Source organism: Myotis myotis, unplaced genomic scaffold (assembly GCF_014108235.1).
Source record: "Myotis myotis isolate mMyoMyo1 unplaced genomic scaffold, mMyoMyo1.p scaffold_m19_p_12, whole genome shotgun sequence".
NCBI classification, from domain to species: domain Eukaryota; kingdom Metazoa; phylum Chordata; class Mammalia; order Chiroptera; family Vespertilionidae; genus Myotis; species Myotis myotis.
Window position 1 is genome coordinate 42,711,850 of NW_023416316.1, and position 12,755 is coordinate 42,724,604.

Genomic DNA, 12,755 nt, shown 5'->3' on the forward strand with positions numbered 1-12,755 from the left:
AAACTTCCCAAATAGGAATTTGAATCTGTTTTGTTCACTAATGTACTTCAAACTTTACCTGGCATCTAGTAGGTGCTTAATAAATATGTATAGAATAAGTGAATAAAGCAATTGATAAGGAAGGTAAGAAGATGCCATTAGATCAATGTAGGCACACATGATTCCATTGGTCTGAGTGTTTTGTACTTGGGAGCTGACCCCTTGAGAGAAGGTGATGACATTACTGAAGAGTAAGACACCATCAATCACATTGTGTGCAGGACACCTGGAAAGATGCCAGGGTATGGCCTCATTAGGAATAAATGGCAATATTAACCCCTTATAATGTTCTCCATAAATGAAAAAGACTTTTTAGGCTACAGTTATGTCAGTAGAAATAATCTCCATGTAGGATTTAAACCATTTTTTAAAATGTAAACTGTTACTGAATGTGCCACATTTTCATTTTCTGGCATAACTACTCTCAACCTATCTGCAGATTAATTTGGAATTAAATTAAGTTTCAAAAAAATATGAGAAGGGCTCCTTGATTATTTTAATCAAATATGATTATTCATTATTTTTCAATCATTTACAAATTTTAAAGGTAATATTTATGTTTATCGTAAGAAAAGCAAAACATGTATTTTATTTGAAAAAATATAAAGGAGAAAACAAAACTATCACTTTTAATCTAACCACCCAGAAATAATAATTGTTAATATTTGGTTACTTCACCATTTGATCTTTTCCAAATGTGTGTTGTTTTTTTTAACAAAACTGGAATAACATATTATATACAATTTTGTATTTGCCCTTTTCACTTACCATTGTATCACTAAATATTAATTAGAAATAATTTCAAATGTCTGAATAACAATATTATAAAATGTTATCATATTTCAATATTTATTAATAGACATTTGGGATGCATCCTATATTTCTATTAAAAATTAAACTGTACTCTGTTTTTATACCAATAGCATGTCTACTTAGAGCGGCCACAGATTCCCAGAACAATGACTGCTGGGTAAAATACCATATCTACTTTATATCTCTACCAGCATCAGGTATTTTCATTTAAAATCAAACAAAACACTGCCAATTTAACTTTGGGCAAAAATATCCATCTTATTTTGCATTTATATGATTAACTGTAAGGATGAACATTTTTGATCATATTCATTTCTTTCTTTATATTTTTCGAGTGAATTGCCTATACAAATCTTTAGCTCATTTCTATATTAGGGTGTATTTGTGTTTCCAATTTAGTTTGTAGTAATGATAATAAAGAAGGGTAGGATTTTTCTCTAACCTTCAACTATTTAATAGGGCCAACAGAATGGACGCTTCCTTAAAGAATGCAATTTCAGAATAGACTGTGGAATCTTAGAGGGAAGGCAGGGGTGTGTGGGAAGAGATCAACCGAAGAACTTGTATTCATATATGCATAACCCATGGACACAGACAACAGTGTGGTGGCCTGGGATGGGAAGGGGGAGGCAAAGGGGGGTGGACTGGAGGCGGGGGCCGCTAGAAAGGGTCAACAGGGAAAAAAGGGGACATATGTAATACTTTCAACAATAAAGATTAAAAAAAAAAGAATGCCATTTCAGTAACTTCACTTCTAAGACTTTGCAGCTCTTAAAACCAAAAAACTTCAAGAGGAACTCTTGAAAAAAGAACCATAATGAAGAGCTGACTAACTGGCATGAATGAAGGGCAGACGATGAGAAGGTCTGTTTTATTCTTTTGTAAATCACCCTGACTGGACAGTAGGGAAGCGGAGGAGAGAAGTAGGTCAACTTGTGTGTTTTTAAAAAACAATTTACATTCAGCAGCACAAAACAGATGATAATAATAAAGGGAGGTCATGAAATGTCACCTGGATTCAAAGGTTTTTTTTTCCTGTGGGGTGATGCTTAACGAAGGTCACACGAACCTATGAACCAGGACAACCGTGTTGGAGAGACAAATGAGATGCTTAGGATGTCCCGGTAACTGCAAGCAGCTATTAAAATGATTACAGCGTTAACCACTCTTCGTTCTTAGACTTGCTATGTTCCTGCACCAGTTAAGTGCATCGCTTATAATTACGGAAGCCAAGGTAAGTATGGATTAAAAACATTTTTTTCCAAAACATTATAATCATATATATCTCTGTGTATACACAAAAGGAAGGAGAAAAATTCATAGAAATACAGGTGATTATCTCCAGGTGATGTGATTATGAATGCTTTGGGTTTTCATTTTATAGATGGTATATTTATTTTTTATAAATTGAGTTTATTGGGGTTACATTGGTTCATAAAATTATATAGCTTAAGGGGTACAATTCTATAATACATCATCTGTATATTCTACTGTGTGTTCACCAACCCAAGTTATGTCTCTTTCCATCACCATTTATTCCCCCCTTACCTTCTCCTACCTCCCCGCATTGCCATTTCCCTCTGGTAATAAGCATACTGTTGTCTATGAGTTTTATTTTTCTTGCTTAATCCCTCACCTCTTCCATCAGCCCCCTACCCTCTCCCTTCTGACAACTGTCAGTCTGTTCTCTGTCCACATATGCTGCACTGAGCACTGCTACATTTAAGAATAAGGAAAATACTAATGCTATTAAAAAATTTAACCACACACAATAGTTAATAGGAGACCACATCTGGGTTCTGCCCCTTTAGGCATACTGATGTTCACAAAATTTCCTGTTGCCATTTGCTTGCTGCTTATTTTAAATTTGATAATGTCGAAGTTAAAGGTCATGAACTAGATATATGATTTAGAATATTTGTAAATAAGTATAAAATAAAAGAGGTAGGGGCTCTATAATGAGGCAGTTGGAATGAATTAAAAATGGAGACTATATTTCCTTACCTTAGTAAGTGAAATGGCAAGTCATCTGTTGTTGGTGGTGATGGGAAGCTTGTTCATTGTTGAGACTGTTTTCCTTCCCAGGTTCCTGTTAAAATAGAAATCACTGGTCATTACTTTTTTCATATTTCCACCTCATCCCTCCAAAAGGACCACAGGTGGCTACTGGGATACATACAATGCAAAAGGTAAGTTTAAATTAAAGGAAGGAATGTGTGTGAGGGGAAAACAAAGGTGGGGAGAACCAGATGAAGCCAGCTGTTCGAGCGACGCATAGAACGTAAGCCATGTGACTCAGTACAGTCTCCAGTTTCACGCTGAGATTCCTAGCAGTCACAGCAAATGAGGAAATGATCAGTTACCTAAATGCCCAATGATAGTAAGATAAAGGCAAACCAGTTGCTCAAGTGAACCACAGGTGTGGGGGAACTGAGGCTAGAGCAACGATTTCTCCTGGGGTCTTCCCGTAGGAGACCCTATGTGAAGTGTGAACAAGCTTTCAATATTACCCCTGTGCTACATCAACTGTGATTTTCATGAGTTTTATTTAGATGACACAACCTCCAACAACAGTTCAACAAACATCCCTTGGTATAATAATATTTTTATACAGGAGATAACATACTCATGGCAACCGATTTTAAAACACAGAGATGTATATAGTAAGAATGGTAAAGACCCACTTGTATTTGCCCACTCTGAGATAACCTATAGTAACAGTTTGTTGTATACCCCTTTCAAAATCTCCCTATGCTTGTACACACACACACACACACACACACACACACACACACACACACATTTCTTTTTTCTTACTCTTACCAACATGTTTGAATCTTTTTTTCAAATCATGTGTCTGTCTCATTTTTAAATAACTGTAACATATTCCACAAGATGGATATACCATCATTCAATCAACCACTTCCTCCTGATGAACATTCAGACTGTCTCCGGATTTGGTTCCATAACCAGAGCAGGAATAAACAGCCATATTGAAATATCTTTAAAGTTCTAGTACTTTCATTTCTGTGGGAAAAAGTCCTGGAAGTTGGATCCAACTTGATAAGCACATTAACTACTTGAAGGTCCACGGCTCATTCCTCTCCGTAAGAAGGCTGAAGCAATCAGTTCAATGGTGCAGGGAAAGTACCTGCTTATTGACATAGTATTGGCACTGGATGGCTGCCACCTTTAAATGTTTGCCAACCTCATGGGCAGATCATGGCTTCTCAGTTGTTTTAATTTTCATTCCCTTGTTGCTAATGGGGCTGATCCTTTTCACAGGTTTCCTGGTAATTTAGATTTCCAGTGCATGCCCTTTGCATATTTTCTACTGTGCTGTTTATCTTTTTCCCTTTTACAATCAATTTGCACGATGTCCCAGTATATTAAACACTAACTCTGCCATATAAACTGTAAGCTACTGTAATCTTTTGGCTTTATTTATTGTCTTGTCATGTAGACATTTTTAATACTTACATAGTCAAATATGCTAATTTTTCCCTATATGGATTGTGGATTTACTATCTTCCTGGGACAGTTCCCCCCAACCCAATGTCATACATATATTCTCCTATATTTTCCATTTTAAACATTAGATCTTTACTCCAAATGGAACCTAACCTCATCGTCTCCCAGGTAGGCAACTAATTGCCCCAACATCATTTTTTCTTACAATCTATCTTTTTCTTACTAGAAAGGCATGCCACTTTTAACATATATCACCTTTTCCTAGATACTTCAATCTATTTCTGGACTCTTTACTCTGTCCCAAAGATTTACTCATTGATTCCTGAGCTAATATCATGCTGCAATATGACAGTATACTTTGATAGTAAACTCTTCTGAGTTTAGTAACTTTTCACATTTCTATTTTTAGATGGACTTTAAAATCATATTGATTGATCTGACAATCTTTACCCCTTCTAAGCTGGGATTCTGACTGGAGTTATATTAAATTTATATACTAATTTAGAATTCATCATTTTGGAATTTTGAGTTTTCTCATTCAAAACTCAAAAGAAATATATATATAACTTTTACTACCATCTGACTTTTTGGATTTGTCTTATGTCTTACTAAATTCATTCCTAAATATTTTAGTTTGTCACTCTTTTAATAAGGACTTCTCCATTTTAACCAGTTATTAACTCAAAGGAAGAAGAACAATTGCGCTTCATCTATTTTCTTCCCAGTCCTGTTACCAAGCCCACTTCCCGGGTTTTAAAAGATTTTAACTGGAGTCTCAATCACATCACCTGCACTATTTATACAGCTTATTCCCATGTCTTTTCTTATTGCATTCCCTCACCTTCTCAAACTGAGTTACAGCAGTTGAGCAACAGTAGTAGTCCCAGGCATCTATCACATAATCCTGCGCTCCTGCAGGAGTCACCTCCAACATGATGCTTTTGTTTGTTTGGTAGCAGAGTAGGTTCTTTCTGCTACATCCTAATCTACCTTCGTGTTTATTAGGAATGTCTGTTAAATTATATCAAATGCGTTTTCTGCATCAGTTGGTATACTGATCATACAATGTTCTTTATTCTGTTGTGTCAATGTGTAACACTCAGAGATTTCGTAATGCAAAATCATCCTTGTATTTCTAGAATAAACACTAAGTTGGATTTAATTTGCTACCATTTTAAAAGGGGCATTTTCATGATTGAAATTAAATGATTGTTGTCTCATCTTCATCAGGCTTTGGTATTAGGAATTAGTGCTTTTCATAAAGTTGGAAGGCTTTCTCTTTTTATATGCACTCAGATTTGTTTTACAGTTAATAATTTCTTGGAATTTATAACCTCTCTTTGGATTGACTTTTAGTAATTTACTCATTTTTTAGAAAACAATCAATTTTCTTTAAATTTTAAAACTTGTCTTATATAAAGTTGTGCATAACATTTTCTTACTGAATTCTTTTAATCCTTTTGGGATTTAAGTAATTATTTTCCATTATTTCTGATGTGTGTGTGTGTGTGTGTATTATATATATTTGTACTGTATGCATTGTATATACATATTCTTAATGTGTATATAATGTATACATTTTTAATGAAAGTCAGATTTTCTTTGTTTTGTGGCCATTTCCATTAATTTAGCTTTTACTGTCAATATTATCTTCTTTCTTTTGGCTTATTTTATAAATTTTTAGATGCAATGCTTAGTTTCTTGTCATTCTTTCAAAAGTATAGTACCCAAAGCATTTAAGTTAGAAAGTACATCTGACTACATTAACCATCCTATATAATAAAAGCCTAATATGCAAATTGACTGAACGGCGGAACAACTGGCAGAACAACCGGTTGCTTGACATGCACTGACCACCAGGGGGCAGAAGCTCAACACAGGAGCTGCCCCCAGTCTACAGGCCCAGAGGGAGGCAACCTGTGGTGGCAGTGGCAGGGGGCGGGGCTGGCCAAGGTGGGTGCCAGCAGCCCCCCCCCCCCATTGCCCTGAAGGTTGCCCCCTAGAGGGAGGCGGGGCCGGGGAGAGGGCTGCGCCAGGCCAGCCAAGGTGGGTGTGAGTGGGGGGCCTCCAATCACCCTGCCGGTTGCCCCACAGATTGTCCCTGATTGCAGGCCAGGCCTAGGGACCCTATTAGTGCATGAATTTCGTGCATTGGGCCTCTAGTTTTCCTATAAATTTTTATGTGAAATGTTCTGTTTGATCAACTTCCAGATAACCTGTCATTTTGGATTTGATCTCTAATTTGATCAAGAAATCATCTAAAAAAGAGTTTAATAATTTCAAATATTTACAGTTTAATTATTATCCTTTCATTGTCCATTTCTTGTTTTACCACTGGGATCACAAAATAAAATAAATAAAACAATTTTTTCCTCCCCAAATTCATTAAGTTTTTTCCTATGGCCATAAAAATAGACTTTTTATAAATGTTCCATTGATATAAGGGGAAAAATGCATTTTCTATTTATCGGGTACAAAAACAATATTATTACCACTCTATATCATTGTTAAATTATGGAAGAAGACATTAAAATTCTCTAACATATTTATGGTTTTATCCTAAGCTCCTGTATTTCTATGTTTTGGTTTTTGCCTTAAAATTTACATAACTATGCCTAAAATTTACATAACTAAGGGTAGGCATATTATAGTCTCCTTATGAATTGCACTCTTTATCCTTAGAAGTATCTTTTCTCATTTAATAATTTTGGTCTTGGGTTCCATTTCGTTGATGCTAATATCCTCACTTTTGCTTTCCCTTTATTTGTATATGCTTGGCATATCCATTTCTTTATCATCAACTGTTCAGCTGTCATTTGGTTTTAGGTGTGTTCCTTACAAATACCTTAAAACTGGATTTTTGTTTTATTACTGCCAATCTAAAAGTCTGTCATTTTAAAGGGCACTTCAACAAATTCACACCTATTGTGATGTGATTGTATTTGGTTTGCTTCTATAATATGTTTACTATTAATGACATTTATTGTTACTGCATTTATTTTTATTCATTCCTTTTTTTTTACTGGATTAATCAATTTATAATTCTATTTTCTTCCTAGTAATTAAAAAATTGTATTCTAAAATACTTGCTCCATTATCTGTTTTTGAATCATTAAAAAAAACTATATTTTTTATATTAAATAAAATGACTGCCATCCCCATAACCCAGACATTTTCCCCTCGGCTTACAGCAGTAGACAGGAGGACTCACCACCCAGATCGCCCTTCCAAGAGGGGAGGATGCTCACTGCTGAGGACAAGGCCCGCAGACACCTCCAGCTCTCAGCTCCTTTAGGGTCTGCCTCTGCTGAGAGCCACCTCACCCACGTCGCAGCCTCCCTGGGGCAGCCCACATGCTGCGACTGCATGATGGGGCAGCTCCCCACCAAGCTGGCCCCAGATTTGTGAGTCCCGCATGGAGTTTGCCTTCTCCCTCTGCTTGCCCAACCATGCTTCCTGCCTCCTCCTTTCACAGGTTTAAGCTCATTAGCCTCCAAACTCTGTGGCTTAAAAAAATGACAGAAAGTTACTCCCTCACAGTTCTGGGGCTGGAAGTCCAAAACCATGTTCCTCCTGAACCTCTGCATAGAATCCTTCTTTGCCTCTTTCTAGCTTCTGTTGGTGACATTCCTTAGCTTGTGGCAATGTTACTCCTATCTTTGTTTCTGTTGTTACACTAAGTTCTCCTGGTGTGTCTCTGTCTTCGAATGACTTTCTCCTTTTCGTATAAGGACATCAGTCATATGAGATTAGGACCCACCTTAATGACCTCATCCTAACTTGATTATATCTACAAAGACTATTTTCAAATAAAGTCATGTCTCACAGGTGGGGAATTAGGACTTCAATATATCATTTTGGGGACACAGTCAACTCAAAATATAGGTGTTAACCCCTAATAAACATTTGCACTCAAAAATCTACCCCAGTGCTTGCGTCCAGGGAGCCCAACCCCTGCCATCTCTTCGCCCTTCTTGTTCACAAGAGAAAATAATTAAAATATTTTTACTCTCTCACTGGCTGCTCCTCTCCAAACTTCGAAATAGCTCCTCTGAGTTGAATGACACTGCTGTTTCAAGAAATCTTAATGAACAATTTATAGTTCACAGTCACATTACCACCATTTGACCATAAGTTTTATAAGGTTCTTTGCTCATCATTGTTTCTTTGGCTCTTCATCTTCCCCTACCCTGACACCTTTGTTCTGATTCAATTTTCATTTGGTTGGAACACTTCTCAATAGTTTCCTTAGAACATGGATGGTCCAGCACATGGGTGGTCCACTTTGAGTCACTCCATGTCCATGTGCAATGTTAGTACAATGTCTTTCTTTTTTTTCTCATATATAACTAGATCTCTTGGCCAGTACAGGATTCTTGGCTCATAGTCCTTTCCTTTTATCTCTCTATTAATATGGTATTGCTGTCTTTTTGCTTCTTAGCTTACAGATGAGTAGGTTCAAGCTAGTCTGATGCTCCTGCATTGGTAATGTACTGGTTTTCTCTGTCTAGAAACCTATGAAAAAAATTCCCTTTTAACAGTTAAAAAATTCCATAAGGATATAGGTCTTTTTTTCATTAATACTGCCCTGTAAAGGGAAACTGAAAAGAAGTTATTGCATAGAAATCTGATGAGTTGACTTAAGCCACAAATAATATTTAGGCAATCTAGATGAGAAATGAATAGAATTCATAGCCTTCAGGCAGTCTTTCATGAATATTTTTTCTCATAACCAACTTTTGATAAGAGTTGGGTGGGAGAACACTGAGAGTTATAGTCTCTGGCAAGTGCCTGGAATGCAGAAATCCTAGTGGCCAAGTAAGGGCATAACCATAAGGCTCAGGTCTCCTTGGGAAATGTATTTCTATGTAACCTAACACGAAACTCCCAGTATGAACTTATTTTCTTAAATTATTTTTAACATTAAAGAGAGCCAACTTATGGTGTCATAAGGTTAGACTGTTGAGACACCAGCTCAGCTAACATTAATATATGCCAAGAAAGGAATTTTTTTTTTACTGTTTTATTGCTTATCTATTCTTTCTGGTATTTAGTATCTGGATTCTGTTAGCTTCAGAAAGAAATAATGAACAGTATTTCCTAACTTTCTACATTTCTATGCTTTCATTAAATTTGAGGGAAGGGGAGATACTATTATTTATTAAGTAACAACTATGTGTGAGATGCTATCAAATACATGATCTCATTTAATTCTGCAAGTGATTCCTTGACATTTTTCCATTTTAGCTTGTGCTGTTTTGACACTTATAATGGACTGTCCTATAGTACCCATGAGATGTAGACATTTTAAATTTTGCCAAGGCTCTTGCTGTGAGGCTAGTTTGTAGAAGTGAAGCCCTTAGTTGGCAAGTGAACAGAGGAGATCCCCCAGCACGCAGCCTGGCTTTGCTGTTTTCTATACCAATGCTGGGCCATGCACCAAAAACAACTAAATCACCACCTCTGCGTGGTGGGTCTTGGGAAATTAGTATTTTCAGCATGCTTCATAGGCGTGGGATCATCTAAGCTATTCTGACCAGTAAAGGCAATAAAGATATTTTGTCACTTCAAAAGAGATGTCAGGGTCCAGTGGGGATAACAGACACCATTCTGAGTGTGTTAGAGGGAATTTAATACATGGAATTAGTTATAAAAGTGATGGGTGATCTGAAAGCTAAGCAAGAGATGGTGATGCAATGCAGAAGTTAACATCAGCAGGAAGCCACTATCTAGAGGCACACCAAGAGGAGGGGCTGATAAAATAATATTGAATATCCACTATAATTGAGAAAGAAAGAAAAAGCTGAAGGTATCTCTTGGGTCCAGAACATCTTGGAGAGGGTTGACTGGCGGAAGTTAAGACTACAGAAGGAGGGGTATGTTTGGAGGCATGGAGAAGACAGTCATTGTTGGAGACACCACCTAAGACAGACAGAGTGGGGACAACACCTGGATTCTCCCTCACCCCCTCTACCCCATGGCTTCCGTCTGATACGGGAGCCGGAGAAATGCATCCTATAAGGGATGACTGCTCTGCGATACAGAACAGAAGAAGAGTAAGGAATGGCTCTGAGGACCAACAGGCCAACGATGAGCCGTAGAATGAGATATAAGACTGTAATGAAAGTGGAAAAGCAAATAGGAGCTAAATGATATACATGAGAAACATGAGCCTCAAAGGAAATGTGCGCCAACATTTCTATTGTTGTGACTGGGGATTTTCGGAGAGCTTAGATAGATCACTACAAAGTAGGTAGGGTCTACTGCGGCCTCTTCATTAAGTGTAGGGGTGAGGCTATGCCTTGGGATAATCTGCCTGGGGTCAAGTCGGAGGTGGCAAGGTTGAGATCTGAGCATACTCTGGCTCTTTCCCCGTACCACACACTCTCTCCTAGTTATCTGACAAAAAAACTGAAAGATTGTCTAATAAATATTGCAGTGCATTTTTTCAATTCGTAAATTCAATCGAAAGGTTAGCCAACCATACTAATTCACATAACTATTTCCTGCAAAACGTGTTCTACATCAGTGAGTCTCAACCTAGGGGGCATTACTGAATTTACAAGATGGTAGGGGGAGATTTTAAAAACTCAATAGTTACCAAAACTTTTAGATATATTGTACCTGGGGGCCATATTTGAGTTGCTCAGCAGCAACCCCTTTAACCTCGAATTCCTTGCCGGCTAGTGCCATAGAAGTTAGCATTTTTAATTTGCCACAGATGAGTCTGCTCCTCATGCAAGGCCAAATGAGAGGGCAATGACTAATTACCCAAGTAAGTAGGCCAACCTGTAGATGCAAGAGGTGAGGGACACTAGCCATGAGTCCTTGCTGGTCTTCCCTTAAAAACAAACAATTAAACACTGATGAAGCAGAGCAACAAGCACTCACAGGAAGAACACTGGAATGGGCCTCTGAAGGTGTGGGCTTCCTGTCCATCTCTGCTACCAACTCTGTGACCTTGGCCTCTCATCCACTTCTCTCCTACCATGAATTCTGCTGACTCCATTAGGCAGTGCTTTTGGTTTGGTGCCACTGCCAAGGTTCTTGGGTAGAGCCTCACCTCAGGCCCTCCTTGGAATGAGGAGGAGACTCATTAATTATTTTATCATTGTGAGTGCAACTTGCCCTCCGGGAATTGATCGTCCACAAGATAGCCATATTCAAATGTTCATGCCATTCAGGCTACACATGGCAACATTTCCTAGAACATTTCCCACTAAAGAAAGCAATTAAGCAATTAAAAAATGATTTGGCCTTGGTCAGAGCTGAATGTGAATCAAATATGGCTAAATTATGCTCTCCTGAGTTCATTTTCATTATCTGCCAGCAAATTCATTCACTCTTTTATTCATTCAACAAACATGTATTGAGCATTACATGTCAGGCAATGATCCTGGAGCCATAAAGGCAAAAACAGATCCTAGTCTTCAAAGAAGTCATATCAAAGGGATTAAGAAGTATGAATGGGTAGTTAGAGAATAATCACAGGATATAAAGTACAGCCTAGGGAATATAGTCAATAATATTGTTATTTTTAATTAAATGCACGGGGGTGACATTAGTTAATAAAATTATGTAGGTTTCATTTGTGTACAGTTCTATAATATATTGTATTGTGTTTATCACCTCAGGCAATAATACTGTAATACCTATGGATGGTGCCAAGTGGGTACTGGAAATACTGGGGAGAACATTTTGTAAATGATTGTCTAGCCATGATGCTGTACACCTGAAGCTAACACAAAATAACACTGAATATAAACTGTTATTGAAAATAAAAAGTCACGTCAACAGGGGACAGATGTGGAGACAGCTACAATACAACCTGACATGTGTTTTACTCTGGGTTCTCGGAGGAGAAACTGCCCAAGTCAGCCAGTGGGAGTCATGGAAAACTTTACTTATGAGGGGCAATGAGCAGGACTTTCCCAGGAAACCAGGCTGAGATGAGAGGATGAGGGCCATTGCCTGGCTGCTTGCTGAAAGAGACCCAGCAGCATGCAGGAGTCCTGCATGTGTTTTCATGGTGTGCCCTGAGGTCATGGCTCTTGCACTGTCAGGATTTACCCAGAGGCAGCACAAGGTTTAGGGTGCTACTTAAGGGATTACACACTTTGGATTGTACATTCCATCTATGATCGTAAGCCCCTGTACCATCCTCTGCCTAAATAAAAACACGTTTGTGAAAATGTACATGGATTCGTGAAAACCTGGAAAGCGTCAGCCTTGTGAACAGTTTGCTGGGGAGTGAGGATTATGCAGTCCTCCCAGGGTCCGGCACTGAACAGGAGGGAAAAATCTAAGGCTTGAAAACGGGATGGCTTATTTTCCAAGGCTGAAATAGAAGCAGCAAAAATAAACCAAATGGAAGACATCCTTGACGTAGTTTCCAAAGTAAAATGCCTATATTTTTCAGACCAGAAAACATT

General features: G+C 37.8%; 2 protein-coding genes across 8 annotated transcripts in view; both read right to left on the reverse strand.

The window, feature by feature from the left end:
• The window catches only part of PIP5K1B (phosphatidylinositol-4-phosphate 5-kinase type 1 beta), a 179,673-nt gene extending 176,727 nt beyond the window's left edge, over positions 1–2,946 (reverse strand). For 4 of the 7 annotated variants that reach the window (XM_036330908.1, XM_036330904.1, XM_036330909.1 and 1 more), the window contains exon 1: positions 2,857–2,921. The gene's annotated coding sequence lies outside the window, so the exon portion shown is untranslated. Of the gene's footprint in view, positions 1–1,864; positions 1,991–2,856 lie in introns of all 7 variants that reach the window. The other 3 variants (XM_036330907.1, XM_036330906.1, XM_036330905.1) reach the window with 3 other exon arrangements.
• FAM122A (family with sequence similarity 122A) overlaps positions 1–12,755 on the reverse strand; it is a 42,230-nt gene that overhangs the window by 2,279 nt on the left and 27,196 nt on the right. Inside the window, exon 4 of the mRNA XM_036330913.1 lies at positions 2,857–2,941. The gene's annotated coding sequence lies outside the window, so the exon portion shown is untranslated. The remainder of the gene's footprint in view (positions 1–2,856; positions 2,942–12,755) is intronic.